The 25,209-nt window shown below is 43.3% G+C and overlaps 1 protein-coding gene and 1 pseudogene across 1 annotated transcript in view; one reads left to right on the forward strand and one right to left on the reverse strand.

Annotated features, from left to right (window-relative positions):
* THSD7B (thrombospondin type 1 domain containing 7B) overlaps positions 1-25,209 on the forward strand; it is a 432,240-nt gene that overhangs the window by 317,865 nt on the left and 89,166 nt on the right. The window lies entirely within an intron of this gene.
* LOC136638044 (5S ribosomal RNA) lies at positions 13,754-13,873 on the reverse strand (annotated as a pseudogene).

Below are 25,209 nucleotides of genomic sequence, written 5' to 3' on the forward strand. Positions count from 1 at the left end.
CTGTTTTTAGCAGAGGAAGAGCACCTGTCCCTGTTCATCCTAGCAGAGCATCCCTTCCAGAGGCTGTTGCTGGTGTCTCCCTTGTGTTTTAGTTTGGACTGTGGTACTAGGAACCATCTTCTCATTCCTTTTTGATATGTAAGCAATTTTGAGGACTTTTTCTTGTTGTTGTTGAAAAATAGCATAAAATTACCTTTATAATTTCCTCCCAGTGCACATTTGCAGTGTGTTGGAGTGAAGGATGTTAAGTAAAGGCCCTCTTCTCATCGTGAGCTCTACCATTGCTGCTCCCATCACCACAGCTGGGCCACTAAGTAAAGGGACTGTAGGAGGCTAATAGGAAGAGTGTCTTGGGGATTGAGAAGATTTGGAGGTCAAGCAGAGGGAAGTTGAAAAATCTTCTCCAGTTGGGTTTCTATCCAAGGGGAAAGAATTTGGCTACTTTAAAGTTCATGTGTCATTTGAGACAGGTTTTGTAGATCTCCAAAGTGCTTTAGATCTCCAAAGTGCTTTATTGAACCCAAGCTTGGAAAATTTTACCAATGTTTTTATTTCTATTAGTTTACTTCTTGTGCATACAGATATTTTCCATATATTTTTACCAAGACGTCTTTCGTCTGAGAGAAAAGCTTAGGCAGTGCAGGTGATTAGTTACTGGTAGCCCTGGGTCAAAGCCCTCCACTGGAACCCCTGTGCCTGCCTTCAGTGGCATGTTGGGCACTACACTGGTACTGGTACTGAAGATGCAGTGGTCAGCCTGGCCAGTTATGCCTTATGGGGTTTCAGCTAGTGCCTGACCATGGCAACACTGACCTTAGAATCTTATCCACAGCCTTCCACAAACAGTAAAGGCATTGGTTGTATTGTTTACCATCAACAGGTATGGTTTTTGATTTTTTTATATATTATCTTTGCATGATGATGAAGTACAGACATCCCCCCATATCCTTGTATCCAGTATCTGTGGTTCAGAAGTCTCCCCATAGTGCAGATTGCTTATCTGCTTCAGACTGCATCCTTCCTGTTGCTCTTCCAGGTATCCTGTCTCTTTGCTGACTGCAAAATGGAAGAAGGAAGCGGCCAAAGCACTCACAGGAAGTAAGGCAGAGGGCTGAAAAGAATGTGATGCTAAGCTGCTTAAACTCTGTGATAAGCGTCACATTCTTTTCAGCTCTCTGCCACGCTTCCTGTGAGTGCTTCTGCTGCTTCCTTCCATTTTACAGTCAGCAAAGTGCCAGGAGACCAGGAAGAGCAACAGGAAGGCTGCAGTCTGAAGCAGATAAGTCGTTTGCGCGAGGGCGTGATGGGAGAATTTTTGAACTTTTTTGTAGGGTCCAGCAGTGGACCTGGTGCTTTGCGAATGGGGCAAAAGCCCTAAGCGCTGAATCCACATATCTCTAGGACTGTGTGGGAAGCCTAACTGAGGCTCCGTTTTGCTGCTGTGAGCGAGGGAGATGGCTTCGCGTGCGTGGGGGGCAGCATCTCATGGGGGGGGCAACATCACAGACTGTTTCCCCGGGCGCAGGGCTGGATAAGTCTGCCACTGGTAGGGTTTCCTTTTATGCATGGTTTCCATAGCCACATGAGCGTGGAACGTGTCCCCACAGATATGGGGGAGGGAATGCCTGTATAGTGAATTTCAGTGTTGAGTATATTGTTGTACATCCATATTAATATTTTATTCATGGAATAATAGCAATAACAACCTGGTAACTGGGCAAAGTGGCACCTTTTAAAGTGGTCCCTTCTTATATTTAGCAGGGAAAGAGCAACTGTCCCTTTTCATCCCAGCTTGGTATCTTTTTCCAAGGTTGTTGCTGGTGTCTCTTCTACATCCCTTCTTAGACTGTGAGCCCTTTAGGTACAGGGAACCGTTAATAGAAGTATTTGAAAATGGCAGTTTACTTTACTCAGAACTAAGCCCATTGTGTTCAGTAAGACTCAGGCTGTAATCTTATCTTACTTGCTGGAAACAAATAACCTCTATTGATTGATTGATTTTGCTTTGTAACCTGCTTTGTGAACTACTTTTGTTGAAAAGCTTTATATAAATATTCTTATTAATAAAATAATAGTTAATAATGAAAAGTTTAAATGATCCTTATATCTTATTTTGGAATCTTGAAATCTCGCTGTCTAGTGAATGAGAAGTAATAGACACAGTTCTTCAACTAGCTGACTATATGAATGTGACATATTTCTAAGTTGCCAGCATTAGCCAAAAAATCTCATTAAAAGTTTAGAATCCTGAGCCCAATTACAGCTTAGAGTGGTTGTCAAATGTCATTGTCACGTCTGAGGTGTCCAAGAAATAATTCCTCTTTACAGAGAGACAATTTGGTGGCATAATGACCAGAAATTCATTGCACATAAAAATATTGAGAACTGCCTTTGCATGTTCTGCATATCTGGGCTTATGGAATGTTACAATAGACTTTTAGTGCACTGAACTTTCTCTCTAGTTGGACTCATTGGGGAAATGATATTTTCCTCATTTATTTCTGCAGCATCCTTTGGACTTGAAGAATAGAGGAGAAATTGATGCATTGGCTATCAAGTACAAGACATCCTGTAAATCATTACTCATTGACCTTGATTCAGAGCCCAAAACACAGAGGGGATTCATTCTCTTGTGCAAGAGCGAAATGCCAGATAGCTGTTGTAGCATGCAGTGAGCATTTCATTTACCATAATGGGGAAGAAGGAAGGGTAGGCTCTGAATATGTTCTATTCCATCTCATTTCTTAAGGCAATGAACCAGTTCAGTGGTCACACACACTGGTGTTGGGCCTGTATTATTCTCTATATGCATTTAAAGTATTTCTGTCTCGCCTTTCTTGCAAATGTGGCACAAAGTGGTTAATATCCTATTATAGGTAAATACAATATTATAGGTTGACAGATAGATTACGGAAGATGGGTTATGTGATAATCTTTGGCATTTCATGCAGTATATTTCAAATCTCCAGTGTATCTTTCCTACCTTATCATGATAATCCCTACAAAGTCCTCTAAAGTAGGCTAGCAGTGTTATCTCCTATTGTAGAAGTGAGGGCTGAAGGTGAGAGAATAGCATGTTGCCAGGCATTATGTAGTGATTTCATAGCTGAAGTGAAATTTGAGCTGGGGACTTCTGTCGGACAACCCAATCCTGAGCTGACCGGCATGTGGGGCTGCAGCAGTGCCAAAAATGGCTGCCGCTGCATCCTGCATGCTTCACATGCGCTTTTGTCCCTTTCCCCTGGGTAAGTCAAGTAGCCCAACAATGGGGCTACTCAATTCCATGCTGACGTCTAGGTCGGTGTAGAATTTTCAGCCTCCTTGTTGGGCCAGTGGCCCGAAACGGAGGCTCAGGATCCAGTGGAGCAAAGCTCCACTGGTCCTGGCCTCCCTCCCTCCCTGCTCTGTCTCCCAGAACGCTTCCTCCCACCCTTTCCCCGCCCTTTCTCCACCTCCTCCCACCCCCCAGAAAACCTCCTTTCCGCCTCTCCCACGCCTCCTCACCACTGCTTGGTGGTCTGCCAGGGGCTACCACCAGTGGATCACTGGCGCATTTGCAATAGTGTATGCTGGTGGTGAGCTGGCACACCAAGCTCAGGATTGGGCTCTCAGATATCACAATATACTACACTACAGTTTTCATTCCCTCTTTAGCAAGAAAGCATGTCCTCAGTCATAACTTGTGTATATGGTGCTCCATCAAGTGATAGTGAATGATACCAAAAAGCCATTCAGTAAGGAGTATATACATTGACTTAGGAACACTTGCTCACCAAAGCTAACAAGGCATCTCTTTCACAAAATGGGAGTCTTGTGAATCATTTTTATATGTTGAGGATAAGCTGAGAACCAAAGCTGAGAACCACAGCTTTGAAATCTGTGTTTAACTGTCCAATACTGTCCTCTCCCTTTCATGCTGGTGCAGCCGTGCCAAAAATGGGTATGCTGTATCTAGTGGGGGAGGGTGGATTGGGAGTGTTTGGAGGGGAAAGGGGCTTTAAATACTTTCACACCTCCATATGGCTCCCACTTTGCAATGGGTCTCTTTAGTCCTGCACCAGCTATTTTGCTGGTTCAAGTTCAAGGAGAGAAAAGCAGCGGTGAGGTTGTCCATGGAGGAGATAGGATCTGGTGCGCTTCATCGCTGCCAGATCTACCCCCTCTCACACCCTTTGCCCCTTCCCACCATTGTTCTGCCCTCCCCCCACCTCCCCTCTGGCTTACCTGCTCCAACACGTGGCCACTGATCCCCCAACACATGCTTGAAGACTCTAGCTTCCCTGCTAGCACTTGGGTAGCACGTTGCCAGAGTGCACTTTACAAGCATGTTCCACTGGCAGTGGGACCCGGTAGAATTGGGCCATAAATTAAGGTTTCCCTTATAGTTATAAATCCAGTGGTATGCTGCTAAGGAATTTTGGACTCTTGCATAGAGAAATAAGACACCACAACAGCCTGAAGCCTGAAAAATGGAAGAGAACTTAGATAAGAAAAGTTCAGCTGGATCAGCCATAGACCCTTGTTCAACATCCTCTTTCCCCCAGTAGTCCACTGGCTGCAGAAGAAGGAGAGAAAGGCGGACTTCTTTTTTGCCATCACTTTCCTACAATTGGTATAAAGTTATGGAGTTTAAGGTCTATCAATGACTGCTAATGATGGCTGTGTGTTACCTCAACGTCCAGTATCAATATACCTTTGCAATTGGTATTCAGACGTATATTGATACTGGATGTTGAGGTAGCACACAGTCATCATTAGCAGTCATTAATAGACCTTAAACTCCATGACTTTATCCCAATTTGTTTTAAAGCCATTCAGGCTGGAGCCATCAACACACCATGTGGCAATAAATTATACCTACTCATTAGTATTATTACGTGAAGTCCCTCCTTTTGTCCATCCAGTTTCATTAGATGATCCCAGGTTCTAATATTGTGACAGAGAGACAAGAAATTATCTCTATCAATTGTGTCCTTAGCACATATAATTTTATGGTTCAGTCATGTTCCCCCTTAATCGGACTGAACTGGGGCTTTATTCTAAGCTACACATTCTCAAATAATGTAGCCTTTCCTCGTAAGGAAGGTGCTCTGGTCCTCTGATCATAGGGGTTGCTCTCTTGTGTATCTGTTCCAGCTTAGCAGCATCCCCCTTGAGGTGTGGTGACCAGAACTGGAAATAGAATTCCAACTGTGGCTGCACCATATATTTGTATAGGGGCAGTGCAATATTAGCAGTTTTATTCTCAATCCCTTTAGTAATGAAATGTTTCACAGCATGTGAAGGAACAGAGCACAATAAGAAAAGGTATTGTGCTTTGTCTCTTTTATTTATGACTTGCCTCCTGAAGAGGGCATCTATTAAGTACTCTTACATATTATGCTATGATTTGTTACCTAATTAATAACAACTTAGGACCTTTTTAATCCTTATGGGCTTTTTTTTTTTTTTTGTATATGCTATGAGTCAGCTATTTCACTGGCTTTTATCATAGCCAACAAACATGTATCATTGTAATTCAGAAGTGTCTTTTGTTAAATCTGCGGCAGTTTGTTAAATCTGTTTCTTTACAAGTATTATAGAACACATTGTAATGGTGAAAATGCTTGTATGGAATTACCAGAGTTACTATTTGTTTTCTGCATTTGAAACCTGTGAAGTTACTTTCAAGGAAGACTCATTGTCTGTCTGGAGCCTTCTATTTAATACTGATTTACTGAACTTTGTTAGAGACTACAGATCGGTTATTGTCAAGAATGGCTGTGCAGGAGCCAGTTCAATTATGCCAGTTCAGAATGCAATGCTGGATACAGAAGAATGGCTGCATGCACTAGACTCCTCCATAGCAACTATTTATTGCTTCCAACCCACTGGAAAAGGCCCAGTGCAAAAAACAAACAAAAAAAGCTTGATTTGGTGAAATGACTGGCTGCCCAAGGCACCCAGCTTTGGCAGCACCGAAAACAGCTGCCGCCAGATCCTGCGCGCCTCGGGCTACCTCAGGCGGCACTTTCGTCCCTTTCTCCTGGGTAAGGGAAACAGTCTCACAATGGGGCTACTCAGGTAAATGTGTTTGTGTAGGGCACTAAGCCTTACATGAACGGACAGGAAACTCCACCAGACCCGCCTCCCTCCCTCTCCCGGCATGCCTCCCGCCAGCCCTTTCACCTCCTGCCTCCCCGTCACGCTTCCTCCACATTGTTTCGGCACTGTCCAATGAACACTCGAGACAACAGATATGGGAGAAAGGGCTACTTTATTTCACATTAGCAAGAGAAGCAGAGGCTGAGACCTGCAGCATCCGAGGCAGTGAAAGCCCCTGTGGTGCAGGGAGGGACCTCTGGGCGGTACCAGAAACCTCTGCCCCCAGGCAGGCATGCACCCAACTCCAAGTCGCGCCCCGCTGCTGGGCGGCGTGTCTCATCCATGTCTATCCCTTAAGGGGAAGGCAGCCGGACCGCAGACTGCGCCACCTCGAGCCGCTGAGCCTCTGAGGTGTGCCCCGCGGTCCCAGCCAGGGCCCCGTCTATGTCCTCGTGCTGCCGAGCCCCTGAGGACTGAAATAGGGTTCCGCCCTGCCTATGCCGCCTGAAGGTGCATGCCAAAAGTCCCATTCACGCCTCCTAACCTGCACCACCTGCCCTCTTAAAGTGACCAATGGCAGCTTGCAAACAGGGGGAGTGTAACCCCCTGGCCCACAACAGTCTGGGGTAGGCGAAAAAACTGCCTGTCCTTCAGCCAATCTAGGCAGGCAGCAAAAAATTCCTACCCGGCCACAAACGGCGACCAGTTAAACTCAGACTGCCTCCAGGGCGGGCGGGCGGGTATTGCCACGTTGCCCACATGCAAAGAAGGAAGAGGGCTGGGTCTCGTGCCCTTTTAAAAGGTCCGCTGTAGCTGCCAGAACCAGCCCCTTTCTCCTCCCCCTTGGGGAGGGACTCTCGTGCCCGGCCAGGCCAAACAAACTCCGATCACCGTTTAATTGGGCAATCAGGATCCTCTCTCCACCTGCCTCCCCCCTCCCCATCATGCCTCCTCCCCACCCCTCTCCCCACCGCCGCTTGGTGGTCCATGAGACTGCTGAGCAGCAGAGGACAGGCGCCCGCCTGGCGTTGGACTAGCACAGGCGCTGGCCCAACAGTAAGCCTCGCAGATGTGCCTTACGGCACGTTTGCGACAGTATGCTCCGGCGGAAAGCCAGAGCACCGAACTCAGGTTTGGGCTCAAATACCCCTATACATAGGCTGACCGTTGTGTTCTCAGATTCAGTTGTTTGCCCAGTGAGTAAATACTGAGATTATATATTGGTTAAGTTAAAATAGTACAGTTCAACATACTGATACATCTGCATGACCTTCCCCCCACCCCAGCCTAAGATAGCTAGAATTCAAGCTACCAATGCCCATAAAGTAGGTCCATCATAACTTACCACTTAGCTGCTGTAGTTGGGTAGAAAAACAGTCATTAATAGCTTTTCATGATGCAATGTATGAAAAATTGTGACATTCTTACAAATCCTTGTAACTCTGGCAAAAGGGGGGGAGTGGGGAGTCTACCCACTAAATCTGCACAAGAAAGAAGAGAATAGGGGCTTAGTCTTATCCAACTTTCCAGCACTGATACCGCTGTTCCAATGGGGCATGCCCTGCATCCTGCAGTGAAGTGACAGTTGTGAAGGCTTCTTAATGCAAGGGCAGTGTTGGGAACTCGAGTCAGTGACTCAGACTTGAGTCGCAAAAATGTGTGATTTTTGCTGACTCAGTGACTCATGAGTCATGCACGTGGAAGACTCTGAAAAAGACTCAGGTCAGGGCCCCCCTGACTCAGCACTTGTCCCCACGCGTGCTGACTCGAGTCTGCCTGTGCCTGGGGGTACTTGCTTACTGTTTTCGCCGCATGGCAAATCTCGTGGGGCAAATATTCCAACAGGCGAACAGTAGGGAGTTCCAGCCAGGAGGTAGGAAAGGGTTAATGCGAGTAGGAGTGCAGGCAGAACTGTGCTCTCTTTCCCCATCTCTGATAGGAAGGAAGGAACGGATGATCATTGTACAAAGGATCGGCATTCTCATATTTCCTTATTTGGCTAAGGGAGGGCAGGATGAGCAGCAGAGGAGAGGCAACCTTCATTGAACGGCTGGCGCAAATGGGACTACTTGTGAGTAGGGCTGCCAAGGATCGGGTCATCCTGGTAAGCCTCCCAGCTGCTACTTGTGACCCTCCTCCCTCTTGCCACTTCTGTCCCAGCTCTCATTCAGTCCCTCCCACCCCCTTCCACCCTGTTACAGATGAAAGGGATAGCAGGAGAGTGAGTAAAGAGAACTCCAACACATACACACACACCGGCAGGAGCCCCGTTTTTCCCATGGCTGGCTTTTTAAAGGGGGCAACACAGCCCAGGGAGGGAGAGGAGGCAGAGGAGCAGTCATGCTTTGCAGGCATGACTCTGTTGTTACTTGGGAGGGGGACCCTTATTTAATGAGCAGCTGAAGAGGGATGAGTAGAGCTGTGAGAATTGGGTCGTCCTGGTAAACCTTGCAGCTGCTGCTCGTGACCCTCCTTTTCCCTCTTGCCACTTCTCTCCCAGCTCTCTTGCGGTCCCTCCCACCCCTCCTGCCCTCTTCACAGGTGGGTGGGGACAGCAGGGGAGTGTTAAAAGAGAACACTGGCACACTCATGCACTCCCCAGTAGCAGCCCTGTTTTTTCCACTTTTTAATGGGGGGATTGACTCGACTCGAGTCCATTAGAGTCACTAAAGGGTGATTCGGAGACTCGGAAAGTGCCCCCGTTATGACTCTTTTTCAAGTTGAGTTGTGGGGGGTGGTGACATGGTGACTTGAGTCAAGCCACACTGGCTTTTCCCAGTCCTGAGCAAAGGGAATGTTTATTCCCTTACTTCAGGGCTGCATTGTGGTGGCATCAGTCCTGGAAAGTTGGATAAGATTGGGGCCTAGGTGTCCTAAGAGAAAGAAGGTGATAAACCATCTTTTATAAACCACCTGCTGTGTCATCTTCTCTAAAAAGTGTAGAAACATTCAAGTTGGGCAGTGGATGTCTGCCAGCTCTTTCACCAGTACAGTCAAAATTGCCAAACGGCCGTAAGAACATGTAATATGATCCATCTTCCCTTTGCAGCCTTTATCTATATTTAATAAATATGACTTCCCAGTGCCATATCTGGCCCAAAAACCAAGCATGAGAAGGTTCAGAAAACGGACAAAAAATTCAGAGCGACAGCTGCAGTTGACAACATATTTGCATTAAAAAAAGGTTTAAAACTGGGCAGAGGTGTGTTCCCACTTTCTTTTTAATTCTTCAGAACATATCAGTTCTCACTAGGGTAGCCTGTATGCATTAGTTAACTGTTAAATAGATCCTCCTCAACCCAGCAGCATTACAGCCTTCATAAAAGACTGCAAACATTGTAGAGAGATCCACATGAGGGCTATAAATTTATAAATTTGAATTGACAGATCCCTAATGCAGGACATGTCAAGTCTGTCTTTTCTAGGCCTAGTAAACACTGTGGTAAACACAGCACATGATAACTGCTTGCACAACCATATATTTGTTTGGGATGCAATTCAAAAGCAGACTCAGTTTTATTTGTTTTTTCCTCCCCCTTAGCTAATAACAAGCAGTAAATCTGGACAGCAAACAAAGGCTTTCTATAATTCAGAATTTACACCTAGAGGAAGTAAACAGTAGGTAGTGGTTACTTTAGCAACTAAAAGAGCAATGTATATTCATTAGAAAATCTTACTGAAGAATAAGGGCTTTCTCAGTGAGAGAAACTGTAAACATTATGTGTACAAAAAAACAACAGATATTAGTGAATGTCAGCAAGAAGGCCAAAGAAAATTGGATTAATAGACTGTTTTGTATGTCCCTGTAAAGAAAATGAATTCTCTAGTATCTACCCAGCAATTTCAAAAGGATTGTTGCAAGGATTAGTGATGGGGGGAGGGATGCATGCATAGGTTCATAGACATGCAAAGTCTAATATTTTTGCCAAAAGCCTTATCAATCTTGGCTCCACTTCCGGTTTAGCGGAGATGAGGCGCGATCGCCCCACTCTCACTTTCCCTGACCTGGGGAGTCCTGCCGAAGGTTGCACAGGGCTCCCCGCACCCCTGGGAGGCTGCAGGAGGCTTAGGCAAGTGTCCCCAAGCCCCTGCAGCCCCCCTGAGCGGCGCAATCCTGGGGATTGTGCTGCTGACTCCTCCCTGCCTCCTGGCTGCCCCCGCCCCTTAAGGTGAAAGGGACCAGGGCCTCAGACTGGGGCATCATGACGCCCCAGTTTGAATACCATTGGTGTACAGAATTGCCATCTAAGGAGATACATATGTTGATAGTGCATTATATAAATTTAGGTTATTTAAGAATGGACTGATATTAGCACTATATTTCAAAACAGTAAAATTTGAAATGAATTTCTGTTTCTCCCCAGAAGGAATTGTCAAGCAAAGCCAAATGAGTTTCTATAAGGCAAGTAAAATTGCTCAGGGAAGTTTCTACACATCCCTAGACTGAACCAACTGTGATGATTTAGATCAAGTCTGTGATCTATCAAACTAAATAAATAGCTGCCTTGAGTGCCCTTTGAGGAGAAATGCAGGTTAAAAACCTAGTAAATCAATAAATAAATGCAACTCCTTCACCTTGTATTGTACTCTGCCAGGTAGTTCATAAGCCCCATTGGGTATTTTCTTTATTATTGTTCTCACTTTGTCTTGGGATAGCAGTGAAAACAAAAGACTTACAACCCAATCCTATCAGGGCCTTACACCAATTGATCTCGCAGTCCATCAGTGTAAGTCACAGTGGTGAAAGCTGCTCCACCATGCAGTGGGCCACAGCCAATAGGTAAAATAGCCAAAGGCCATGTGCATGGCAGCAGCCCTCTGAACATTCCCCATCATCACCAGTAAGTCAGCAGCAAGGGAGGATTGTGGGCATATCGGGACAGGGAGTGGATCAGACTAGAGGTATTTTGGGTGTGATAGGGGGAGGATCTCTGAGGCAGCCATGCTTGCTGAAATCCTATCCCCCTTTTCAGCCCACACCTACCACAGGAGTTTCCTTGGACTTACACCAGCAAATTAGCTGACATAGGTCCAAGGTGACCCATTGGAGGCCAGGCAGCCTATGGAGAGGAGAATAAATTTTTTTTTTACTTCCCTCTCCTGGGCTATCTGATGCTCCCCACTCATACCACGCAGCATGTGCTCCGTCAGCAGTGCTGCATGCTCTGGGCTGGCAGGATAAGATTAGGCCTTTCAGTTGCAATCCTACATATACTTTTCTGGGGTAAGCTCCATTTTACACAGTGGTACTTACCTCCAAGTAAATATGCATGCCAATCAAGCCTCAAGTGAATAGCCACAGTGGATCATGAGCGGTATTCAGCTTCGAGGCTCATAAGTTGTGAAGTCCTGGTTTAGGTGAAGATTTGTTAGTTCACAGTATCTTGATACTTGCTCGGTTTAGACTTCAATCCGAAAATAAGATTAAACTACAAAGTAATAGAGAGTGAATCCCCTTGAACATATTGGAATGTTGTTCTAAGTCGTTGTACACTGTTTTTGGATCTGGTTGGCAACCTTCAGTCTCAAAAGACTATGGTATAAGCCTACAGCACCCAGTATTCCCAGGTGGTCTCCCATCCAAGTACTAACCAGGCCTGACCCTGCTTAGCTTCCAAGATCAGACAAGATCGGGCATGTGCCGTATAAGTGCCAAATTGTTTTCAGTGTTAAAACTTTTTCCTCCTCAGTGTATGTATTTTGGTGACAGAATTTGAACTTTCAAACATTCATAATTTTCTAAACCAAATCTTCTGAGATCTCATTTTACGGTATCCCAGATAGCAGGGGGGACGGGACCTCTATTGTGAACTCCTGCAATCCCTCAGCCAGCAGTGCATTAGCTTGGGATATTTTGACCATAATGCTATAATCAACAGTGCATGTGGGTTTCACAATAAACAGTTAATGAGTCTACAGGGATACAGAGATTTTGGCAGTAAATAAGTACAACTTCCTTGCAAGCAGTTCTTTTTTTTTTTGCAATTATTTGATGGAAATGAATGAAAAGGGTTTCATTCATTAACACTTCTAAGCCACCTCATACAAACTTCAGTTAATTAAATCTTTCAGTAATTAACTTTTTCACACAAAAGAAGGTAGCATCACAAATCCAAGACATGAAAAGAGATGTTCCAATAGGTGCAGGAACTGATTTTATTGAACACTGTGCAAGTCCCTTTTTAAAACTATGTTTTGTACCTTGTTATTTTTAGAAGCTGTAGTTCTTATAATGGCTATATTTTGCATGTATACAAAATGCAACAGTTTGAACTTGTGTTTTGTTCAATAAAACCATTTCCTGCATCTTTTGGGACATCTCTCTTTATGCCCAGTAATTAATTTAGGCAGTTTAAACAGTCTCGTATGTTAATGCTTTGTCTCCAGGAGTCCATGAATTCAGTCCCAGTCAGTATCCAGTATAATATGATCGCTATGTTCTGCAGTCAAAACTCTTCCCACAGTGTAGAGAGGCTTAGAAATTCTTCTCCCCTGCCCTATCTCCTCTTAAAACAATTGCAGAATGTGTTTGTCACATTCTGTCCTCATTTGTGATAGGATGTGAAAGACAACAAATTACCAAATTAATTTACATTTTTTTAGATTGTTTTAACTCTTCTTGTAGCTCACACCTGATTTGCTAAAGGCAAAAACAAAAACCCAAATAAACAAGCAAAAACAAATGCACCCACAGCTCATTATATACTTCTTATCGAAGACTCATCTCCAGTAATCATTCGTGTAACCCATTTCTGCCCACCCCACAGATGTACACATTTGATCCCTGTGGTATATAATGTTGGGCAGAAATTTAATCTACATTTAATCTAAGATTTCACCCAAAATATACCTCACTTGGTTAATTTTAAGTTTGTTTAAGTGAGGTTTCTGAGAAAATGAGCAACTGAGCAGATAAAGGCAGCAACAGATAGTATGCTATAGTGAATGTCTAGAATACAAAAGTGCTACATCCAGATGAGTTTGTGGGCTACATATTCCAACCCATAATGTTTAAAAGTCAGTTCAGCAGGATGAAGAAGTCCCTATCCTCAAGGCGGTTGCACACCAGTTCTCCAAAGGAAGGGGTCGGTAATGGGTAGGGGAAAAGCACCGCTTGCACACAAGAGAAAGGGTCTCTCACCCCCTTCTAGTTGGGGAGATGACATCCATAGTTCATACATCATTACCTATATTGTTCCCCTAAAGTGGGAATCCCATCTCCTCCAAATCCTCCACAGTGGGATATAATATTACGTTACGAACAGGAAGTGTTTTCCCAATGCTGCATGAAAAAGACCCTACTAAGCTTCACACAGGAGGAGACGCTTACAAAAGGGAAAGCACATTGTGGTATATTTCTATGGCTATCTTACATCCCTGCTTGGGATGCTTAGTTGGCAACCTTCAGTCTCGAAAGACTATGGTATAAGCCTACAGCACCTGGTATTCCCAGGCGGTCTCCCATCCAAGTACTAACCAGGCCTGACCCTGCTTAGCTTTCCCAATGCTTAGTTTTCCCAATGCTGCATGAAAAAGACCCTACTAAGCTTCACACAGGAGGAGACGCTTACAAAAGGGAAAGCACATTGTGGTATATTTCTATGGCTATCTTACATCCCTGCTTGGGATGCTTAGTTGGCAACCTTCAGTCTCGAAAGACTATGGTATAAGCCTACAGCACCTGGTATTCCCAGGCGGTCTCCCATCCAAGTACTAACCAGGCCTGACCCTGCTTAGCTTCCAAGATCAGATGAGATCAGGCATGTGCAGGGTAACAGTTGCTGCTTACTTCTTCTAGATAAGTGCTTGTGAGCGCTTAGCTTCACCGTAGCAACAATGCCCTCAGAGTCCCTTTATTGCATGAGTTTAGAACGCTAACTAAAAGAAGCAGGGCTTTCGGCCCCAAGGCTGTTCAATGCGCTCCTTATGGACACCTGTGCCTGTCTATTCTCCCTACCTTCCAGAAGGCATGTAAAAACCTGCTATTGCAGAGTGGGTAGCTGCTGCTGTTTTCTTCTGTTGTCTTCTGTTTTCTTCTGGGTGCTGATGATTTGATATTGCTGCTTTTACATGAGCTGTGGAAAGGTGGTATATAAATTTTGTTTGTTTGTTTTGTTTTTTACTGCTAAATGTGTGTGTATGTGTGAACTGAGAAAACCAAACCACACTTCATATGGGTTAATGGAACAGGGTTCATTGGTTGCAAAAAAAAAAAAAAAAAAAAAGTCTGATTCAGCAGTAAAACTGAAAGTTCAGTGTTGGCCAAAGAAAAGCAACAATAGTCAAATACTATTGTGGTTTGCTTTAGCCTTAGAAAATGTACTGAACATACAAAATAATGGTACAGAAGCATCCTAGGGAAGCTTTATCTATATTACTTTCTCTAATGCAATTATTTCCTTCTCATATTTGTATTGTGGAGATGCATGTTTAAATTTTTGAAAATTCACTTTAAATGCAAGAAATGATGGCTTTTAAAACACGTATTGACGGTCATTTAGGAAGACCTGCATTGTTAATAGCACCTTCCACATAATTTACCCTTGAGCTATTTATGCTTAGTTACACCAGTATTTTCAATCAGAAATGGCAGAGAGAGAATGAACTAAAACTGGCTTTCTTCCATGTATGGTATGACCTTGATACTCTTTAACCTAGAATTAAACATTAACTTCAGAACCCAATTGCATTTATTGTATTCTACAAGTGCAAAGCTATTAAGAATTGACATTTGCAGAGTGCTTCTTTTCACATTTTATAATTAGGAACAAAAAATCACTGAAAGGTATATTACTTGTAAAGTAATCCATTCTGGCACACAGTGTTCTGGCTAAGAGGCAAGGCAAGATATTTCACTAATTTGCAAACCCAAATCTGCACATACTTCTGTAGAAACTTTTTATACCTGGAAAAAATCCATTACTACACTGATCTAGCAGGAGAATGTTCAGTTGAAATAGGTTTCTATGCAGGCAGATGGAGATCTGGAAGAACATTCCAATGTTTGTGTGGGCCCTGTTGAATTAGGTGGATGTGGCCAAATACGCATGCATCCCCTCCCAGGGCCACTTGTTACATTTGGCTTGTTTGTGTCACTAGATCCAGACTGGTGCTCGCCAGTGGCGTAGCTAAGGGGGTGCAGGGGGTAGCAGTCGCACTGGGCAACAAGCTGTAGGGAGGCAACAAGCTGAGCTTGATACTAGTAGCAAAATTGTGAAAATATTGGTATGTATGAATAATACCATCATGTTATATATCATTGGAAAGGTAATTTAATGCAGAATGCAATGAAACAAACCACATTAGAATATATGTATCAAAAGTTATGGCCAATTAACCAGAAAACTAATACACAGCTGCCTTAAGGAACAAAAAGTGAATTTCCTTAACTCAAAACCGACCTATGAGGCTGGTAGTTCTGAGAACCAATGAGATGTTATTATGATACAGCATGGAACCAATAAGGTGTTGATATGAGTCAGCTCTCATTTCCATGTATCATAATACAGCTACTCCTGCTAGCTTATACTTAGCAGGAAGAGAATTACCATCCCTCTTCACCCCAGCATAGTGTCTCTAACCAAGAATGGGCACACTTTTTTTTTAATTTACTTAATTAAATTTGATTTTGTCGTGGGAGGGCTACAAAATTTTCTTTGATCCCAGGTAGCAGATATATGCCTTAGCTATGCCATTGAGTGGGGGAGGCAGCAGATGAAGTGGGTGGTGAGCTGCTGGGGGGAGGAGATAGGTTCCCCCCCAATTTGCACTTTTTAAAAAGCCCGGGCGTGATGTCACTTCTGGTTGTGACATTACTTCCGGGGCATCATTTTGAGATCTGCACTGGGCTACACATTCATTAGCTACACCACTGGTGCTCGCTCATAAGATTCCTAAGCCAGTTCTGCTTTCCTCAGTTTTAAATGACCTTCTTGGCAACTTGAAGCACAATCCTATCTTACATCTCTGGATGTAGCCTCTGTGGGCCAGCGCGTGTACCTGTGCCAGCCCAACTGACACACAAGGAGGCGCAAACATGCTTTATGGCCTAACACAAGGTTAGGATTGCACCCTTAGGTGGTTAGTATCATGTAGGTACAAAGGAATAAGAGAGAGAGAGAGAGAGAGAATATACTCAGAGCATTTTTTTTTTACATTATCATTCCAATTCATAGCGCTTTCTCTGTGTGGGGGGGGGGATTGCAACACACGTGGAATTTCTGCACCCATTCACTTCCTCATGGGGTCTGAAGCGAATAGATTTTTGAGTGAGAAGCGACACATTGAATAATTTGCTGTAACTCTAAAGGAAGACTTAAAGAGGCTTCCTCATTTCAATTTACGTCAACCTTTACCCTTTCTCCGTTTTGTAAATAGCTATCTGCTGCTGAAACAAAAGCTTTATAGAAAGAGGACATAAATTTATGATAATGTTCATTGACAAAAAGAAAAAGAAAGCAGGGATGATCCTGATTCTGCATCGCAGGGCATAGGGTGCTTTTGCCATCCATGCTGGGAATGCAGTTTAACCTTTTACTCCAGTGTTTCCCAGGACCGCCAGTGGGTCTCAAGCCAATTTTTGGTGGGTTGTGAAAAGTTTTGGAAACAGTGACTACTACTACTACTACTACTACTACTACTACTACTACTACTATGTCTTTGCAAACACCCTTGCCTGGTTTGCAAAAGACAATCGTTATCTGAAATTCTAACCTGTGGTATTAGGTAATCATATCCCCAAATTAAAATTTCATATGTTCCAAAGTTCTCTAGTAATTAGCATGCTATGGACAATTTGTGAATCCCATTTCAGTCTTGTCTGGCCTGGAAGTCCCTGACTGCACATCTTGCTCTCCAGTTCAACCTTGTGGAGATGGCTGTAAAGGTTTGGGGAACAGTCCTTGAACTCCATTTCTAGAGAAAGTCTAGCAAATGTTTACACACAGTACTATATGCAAGGTCTTTAGCAGCCTTGGGAGCACAGAACCCTAATTATTAATTAATTTATTAATTTATTAATTATTATTAACAAAAATATTTCTTTTTTTATAGTGGGTATAGTGGGTTGCAATAGATTGCCTTTTTAAAAAGTGGGTCCTGGTGCTAAACAGTTTGGGAAGCACTGTAAATCAATTTGTTTCCAGTTTTCTGAGGCTTTAAGTTACAGTCGAGGAATGATGCAGGGAAGAAAGTTGAAAGGAGAAGGGACCAAATGGTTACCATTCCTATATGCCAGCTTGGCACAGTGATGAAAGCACCTTCCTTATGAGGAAAGGCTACAGCATTTGGGCCTCTTCAGCCTAGAAAAGAGGTGCCTGAGGGGGAACATGATTGAGAAATACAAAATCATGCATGGGAAGGATAGAGTGGATAGAGAAATGCTCTTTTCACTCTGACATAATACCAGAACCAGGGGACATCCACTAAAATTGAGTGTTGGGAGTGTTAGGACAGACAAAAGAAAACATTTCTTTACTCAGCGTGTGGTTGGTCTGTGGAACTCATTGCTACCGGATTTGGTGATGGCATCTGGCCTAGATGCCTTTAAAAGGGGATTGGACAAATTTCAGGAGGAAAAATCCATTATGGGTTACAAGCCATGATGTGTATATACAAGCTCCTGATTTTCGAAATGGGCTGTGTCAGATGCAAGGGAAGGCACCAGGATGCAGGTCTCTTGTTATCAGGTCTGCTCCCTGGGGCATTTGGTGGGCCGCTGTGAGATACAGGAAGCTGGACTACATGGGCCTGTGGCCTGATCTAGTGGGACTGTTCTTATGTTCTTGTGGTTCTTGAGTGGTGGCTGGGAAGCAGCAGATAAATAACAACCAATTTTCATAGCAGTGTACAACAGGTGGTAGTGGGGGTTCAGAATGGTGAATTTGGTAATTTTTATTTAAAGAAGACAATTGCACATGAAATATTTTTCTTAAGTGAATTGGAAAGTATTCCAACAGCTGGCATACTTCCCAATATCTTGGGAATTTTTCTTTTCAATAAAAGGTTTTAAGGCGGAAAAAATCTTTTGACACTTTGCCAGTTTACAGATTCACAGTAGGATGTGATTATCTTTTTCCTGACATGTTCATTGACAACATTGCAGCATAGGATGAATGATGGTGGATGAATTCTATGGGAGGCTCCTGCTCAATACTGATTATGTGTTGTTTTTTAAATTGTACTGATGAATTATATTTCTGCCTGTCCCAAGTCTGTAGACTCTAATAATTAGTTTTAAACCAACTCTAAAACATAGTCTACTTTCTCATATTCACTTGAGAAAGCAAGAAGATAAATTAAATCTATAATTTTTAGAATCAGGAATATATTGCTTCACATGTAAACATTTTATTCCTGCAATTATGAATTGCTCCAATTAATTTGTTTTATAATTCATTTTTTTCTTCCTCTGGTAGAATATTATATTAAAATAATTATCTGACTTCATAACTTTTAATCTCTGTCCATCTTTTTATTTGATTTTGCATCAAATTATTTGATTATTATTATCAAATTTTTATTTGATTTTGCAATTAAATGGTTGCAATTGAACACCAATCCATATATGCATCAGGGTATGTGGTATCCACGTCTCAAACAATTGTACCACTTCAAGTATGTGTGTGGGGGAGGGACAATCTCCCTGCACATGCAAAACCCATTAGGAAGATGGATTTCAGTTCTATTTCACATCATCTTCAGGGCTGTAGACCATACAATGCTTATATAGAAGTATCAGGCTGCTATCCTACACACTTGCCTGAGAGTAAATCTAATTGAATTCCATGACATGCATAGGATTAATCTGTCATTGAACTAAATTAGACTGGCCTTCAAGTTATTGAGTTTAGGCCTGGGATTAAAGACTGTGCTTATGCTTATGTGCACTATTGGCATTGGTGGGACTATTCTGATACAGATGCAAACAGAACTGAAAAAGTAAGAGTGCAATCCAGTATAGTGTTAGACATTTTTAAGGTTCCATTGGTGAGGTTCCATTTAAGGTTCCATTGGTGAGGTTTAAGCATGGATAATTGGACATTGCATAGCATCCTAAGGGCAGCATCAATCACATACATGCCATCTCCATTTGTTTCACAAGTCCCAAGTGTACAGTAGATTGTGCCTTAAACATTATTTGTGGCAAAACACAAAAGTGAGAGAACAGCCTTTCCTAACTGCATTGATAATGTAGAACAGGGGTCTCCGAACCCCGGCCCGGGGGCCATATGCGGCCCACAGCAAGCCTGTTTCCAGCCCGCGGCCAACCTCTTGTCCCCTGAAAGCCTCTGGCCCACTCAACATAACCAGAACCATGCTCTGATTGTGTCTGGAGAGTGTTCTGAGGGCCAGAGAGGTTGAATGAATGAGCCCATTCATTCATTTATTCACTCATCTAAGTTCCATCTCTAATTTATTTATTTAAATTTTATATTTAAATTTTTTTTCCAGCCCTCCACACCATGCCAAATATTTGATGCGGCCCTCTGGCCAAAAAGTTTGGAGACCCCTGATGTAGAAGATCACAATTTCTTATTTTCAAACCAAGATGTGTAATTACTTCCACATAATGGTAGTATTATAAATTTAATGGAAGCTATTTTTTATGAGACAGTTTAATGTACTTATGTGTTAAATACACACAGGTGCCCTGAGTGTATTTCATTTGTCCCATTAAACTATCAAAGATAGCTGTTCGTAAGTTTCATTATGAGTCATGAGTCTGTGAGCAATAATATTTAACAGATAAGTAAAATGAACTGCTGCCAAATTTCTTCCATGGCTAATCTTGCCTGAGTTGTGCCACCTCCACAGAGTGTAGATAGTGTCTACGATGCCAATACAAGATATTTCAGCTTCAGTTATCCATGGCAGCTCATTCATTTGTCCTCTTTTATACTTTATAAAGGATGACCCTCTGTGGATAGACAAAACTAGGTGTCCCTGCTCTGTATTCATTTGTAGGCATAGCTTCCAGCCTGGACTTAACTGTGCCTTTTGAATGCATACGACCACACGGAGAAAACCCAATATGGCCTTATGTCTTAAATTAACATATTAGGTGGCATATAAAACTAACATCTAAAACTCACTCTGACAGATACAAGGTTTGAATTATGTAGGAGTAAGGGTAAGGTACGTGTTATTTTGCCCCTTGTTCATCTCTCTTATGACAAAAGAAAAGAGAAGCTCTGCCACTAATGTTTCCTGGACATGCACTACCAGCAGATGCTGAGTTACAAGATAGCCTAGGCTGACCTGGACTGCACAGGAAATTGACTTTCTTTTGCAGTGTCCAGAGCACCATCATCTTTGATAATGTCTTGGGAGACAGTAATATACAACTTCGTGTTTACAGGCTCTCGACTTTTTGTCTCAATTCCCTTCTACTCATGAACACTGGTACATGTCCACCATTCTAAGATACAGAAAAAAAGTATGTTGTTTTCCAAACTACCCTAATCTACTTTCAGATACAGTCATTACCCTAGAACCCACCCTTCTCTAATGAATGACATTCCGTTTGGCTTTGGTGTGAAATGGAACATATTTATGCATTACAGCATCAAATTCAGCACAGTGATGTGCTACAGTGATAAAACTGCTCCCCCTTTATCCTGTAGAAGACAGTCTCAATTTTTGCTTCCCACTTGGGTGTTAGCACCCTGGCTCCAACCCAAGATCACTTTTCAGTGACCCTGGGCTTTCACACCAGTCCCCTAGAAAGGGGGCTGAATTGTCCCACCCATCCCAAGCTTGACAGCCTTTGAGATAAACAATTACAATTCAAGCCCAAGGAGTCACCAGCCTGTATCCTTGAGCCATACAGCTTCTTGAAATAGATTCTAGTTACCTTTCTCACTCTTGCTTACCTAAGAATACATGTCAGATCCTTAATCCTACTCCCTGTTCCTCACTATACCTGCTGCATTGGCTAGCCTGAAACTTAGTATCCCCCTGCTCCACTATTCCCAAAAGGGAACAGAGAGTCCAGTGCAGGTCACCTAAGAATATTATATTACTTTCCACAGAAAGATGTACACCATTGCTACTAAGGACAATCCTATTGTGCCCCTGAGCTGGCAGAGCAAGTGTTCCATTGGCATGTGTGGTAGCAAATGTGCTGTAAAGCATATTGCAACAGTGCACAAACTAGGTCTGACAACAGGAAGGCCTGAAGCCTTCTCACCAGCACTAGTGCATGCTGAAGCAACCGCTGCAGCAGGTTAGTGTCCTGCCGAGTGGCACAGGAGAGGGAGAAGGAGGGGGAGGGCTTGACATATTGGACCCAGGGGGGAGGATTGGCTGTCCTATCCTCTGGGCCTAATCTGCCACCATGACGCACTTGGACTTGCACTAGCAATTTCTATGGTATGGGTTCCAGTAGGCCAGTTACGTGGGCTGAGACTTTCTCCAGTGCAAGGGAATGAATGTCTCCTTACCTTAGGAGTCATCCAGCATGCAAAATTTAGCACAGGTCACGCTGATGCTGTGGCATCGGCACAGGGAAATTTGTGCTGGATTTGAGCTATAAACAATGTAGACTTAGAAAATACAATGACGGTGTGGGTAATGAAGGCCTCACTGCCTCACCCTCGCCTTTACAACCTTCTCCAACTCTCAGTTAACCTTTTCTAACCTTGTCAGTTCATCCCATCTGAATAACATCCTGTCAGACCCCACATTGATCTGACCAGGAATCATGATTCCTGAGATCCATTTTCAAATAGTCCCTTCCTACCTGATGTCTCAAAGACAAGCCAATTCTCTGGCATAAGTCTTTCTTGTCAAGATGAACTACAAGGACATGGAGGGAAAGCTTTGCAACAAACTATTCTAGACCATTGAGAGCAACTGGTTCCATCACATCCTACACTTGGCCACCCAGTGAACACTGGCCATGTTTCCAAGGTCGAACCTGGTCCCAATGCTGCTGGAGCTTGTTCTTTTTTGGGCTCCAAAAGATGATGGCATGTACACAAATTAGCACTTTCATTGGTGCCCTGACACCTACCAGAAGAAAAAGCAAAATTAACACCCCAATCCTATGGGATGTTTACAATGTCAGAACTCATGTTCTATTGTTGTAGATGCCGTGACCACCACTGCTAGGCATGTTGGAACCATCAATGCAAGAGACTGGCAGCTCTGTGCATCTGACACTGACAGACCTGGCCTGCAGCAGAGCATGTAAAGTGGCAGTAGGGGCAACCTGTGGGCAGACGATGGGCCGTTGGGATATGGTTCAAGGGAAGGAGGTGGTGGATCTCGGTGGCACTAGTGTGTATCTGATCCTATTCCATTTTCCCACCGTGACATGATCCCTTCCTCTCCTTGGACGTTCACCAGTAAAAAAGCTGGTATGGGTCCAACAAGACCCATTGGTGATCATGTGACCTACCAGGAAGTAAGTAAATTTATTTTTTACTGGCTTTCTGATTGCTTCCCTACCACAGCACCGCTATTGGTTCAGCTGCAATCTAAAGACTGACAGAGAGTAGGATTAGGTGCTTAAAGGAGCAAGCCATAGAGCACCCAACACACCAAGGCAAAATTTAAATACAGAGACCACTTAGACAATAGCTATATCTCCCTCATCAACAATCTATAAATCACTCCCAAAATATATGGTAACCACTGGAAAAAATTGGGTCAAACCCTAATAATATTCTGATTTGTCCGTTACCAACCAAAGCAAACTGGCCCTTACTGTGGTTGTGGAGTTGTATGAGTACTAAATGGTACGTTAAAGCTTTTTGTCACATTTTAATGAATGTCATAAAAAGAGACTCACCTCTCTAGGAGAGTTTCATCAACATGGTCTCAAGTTTATAGGAAACTGTTTTCTGAAAAAAAAATTGCAGTGACCTTCCTGATAGGTTATGTAAACGTTATAGTGCTATTACAAGAAAAGGAATATATACCTTGTGAAATTGAGAATCAATCAATAAGCTACTCTTACTAGAGTAACTACTTCTCATTTTTCTTCTTGTTAATTTGTTTTATTTTAAACTGTGTATCCTGCCAGTCTTGGCAAAATGCCCACTGAAGGCAATTTGTAATAATTTAAAATAAAACAATGTGATAAAATACAACAAGCCAACAAACAAAAAAGTGGAAATTTATTAAAAATTGTTTACTGAAACAATAGTTTTCAATGCCTACTGTAAGCGCTTCACAGCTTGTTAAAAAATCAGACCAACATGAATAGGTGATAATTAAGTAAAAGATTCCAAAGCACCTATTTCAGCTCAAACATTAACTGCCCGATCTTATGGGCTTGCATCAGAATGTGTGTTCTGCTAGCTCTACCTGCTTTCTGGCTACTTCAGAAGCGCTTCTGGCAGTGCACAAAGTAGTGTGCTGCCCAAGCACCAGAAGGAAGGCTGGAGCCTTCCTGTGCAAGTTGTTGGATTGCTGTCCACCCACTGGAGCAGGTAAGCCAGCAGGGAAGGTGGGGGGATGGAAGAGGGTGGAACCGGGGACAGGGAGGGGAGATGAAACTGTGTGGGGAGGGGGTGGATTGGGGACAGGTAGGCTGTGAAAGGGAGTGGATCCAGCAGTTATGGGGGGGTGCCTTCTGGCAGCAGCCTCTCTGCTCCCTTTCTCTCCTCAGACTTGCACCAGAAAAATCACTGGTGCAGGTCCAAGGAGACCCATTGCAAAATGGAAGGCTTACAGAGATGTAGGGGGATTTAAATCCCATTTTCCTTCTGAAGCCTCCCAATCTACTACCACCACCCTTCTGGATACAGAATTTCCTTTTTGACATGGCTGCACCTGGGCAAGGAGGGGGGATTGGGCTGTAAATCACAGCCTGCGCAAGAGTGTTTGCTATTATTGCTTAATCACTGCAGCCATGTTCTTACGAGCAGCCAAGGAAGGAGTAAACCTGTTTCTCAGCTGGAGCACTTCAGACTTTCCTGCGTACTGGATGTCAGACAGAAAGATTCAAGACTAGCTTTTTCATTTTTCTTTATGCCAAGATATTTTTTAGTAAGTAGGAGCATTCACTCATGTGAATCCTACCTGCAGCAGTACCTGCCTGCAGCAGTACAGCACAGGTGCCAGCCTCCTGCCTCCTCTGCAGAACCAAGCCTACCACATTGCAGAAATCAAGGGCCCAGATTCCATGTTGTAAGAACGCACCTGTGCGGAAGCCCATAATGTATATTCTGGACGATGCCCTCTGTAGGACTCACTGATGATCCCCAGATACTTTTAAATAATTTAACAATAACTGCTGTTACCTAAAAAAATGTTTTAGTACTAGTTTCTTCTGTAGTGAAAGTAACTGAAACTATTTTTGTCACTATGTTACGTCAGTCGACCAGTTTCACTTGCTTTTTAATAACTACTTTCTACCCCACCTCCAACATGAAAATTAAAACTTTTTTAAAAGTTTAGTAGGTCAAACATACCTGGGGTTTGCTGAAGTTTAGGAACTTCAGGCATTTACTGCACTCAAATAGCCTGAGCAAATTGTCCTGTACAAGTTGAACTGTATTAGGGGGGGGAAAATATGCGAATTAAAATCTAAAAACCATGTCTGCAAACAGCAAGTTACATGCAGATCTTCCCACCTTTCTAGTGTAACTGCTCTCTTTATGAGTCCAGCCTGAACTACTAGAAGAACCTTAGTGCAGCCAGCCCTCTTAGAAATGCCACACACTGAGCATGAAGGAATGGGAAGAGCAGCTGTTACATCCTCCGCTGGTAGTTGCAGACATGCCTGTATTGTCCTTAGAAACTGATTTAGGGTGCAGTCCTAACCAACTTTCCAGAACTGGCATAGCTGTGCCACTGGGGCATGTGCTGCATCCTATGTAGTCACAGAGGCCTCCTCAAGGTAAGGTAATGTTTGTTCCCTTACCTCGGAGTTGCATTGCCCTTACCTTGGTGCTGGAAAGTTGGTTAGGATTGTCCCCTTGGTGTCTCTTTTGGCATTTATATGGAGTTTTCAGTACGTTGATTCATTATTCATTATCTAAATAATAGCTTCGTTTCCCATAATGAATGAAAATTATTATTATTATTGGTGCAATACAATAAATGATTTTTGTTGGTAATTAACTTCATAGCTTGAACTACTTTCCCAAAGCAGCTGTAATAGCCATTCAAGCT

The sequence above is a fragment of the Tiliqua scincoides genome, chromosome 1 (assembly GCF_035046505.1).
Source record: "Tiliqua scincoides isolate rTilSci1 chromosome 1, rTilSci1.hap2, whole genome shotgun sequence".
Lineage (NCBI taxonomy): Eukaryota > Metazoa > Chordata > Lepidosauria > Squamata > Scincidae > Tiliqua > Tiliqua scincoides.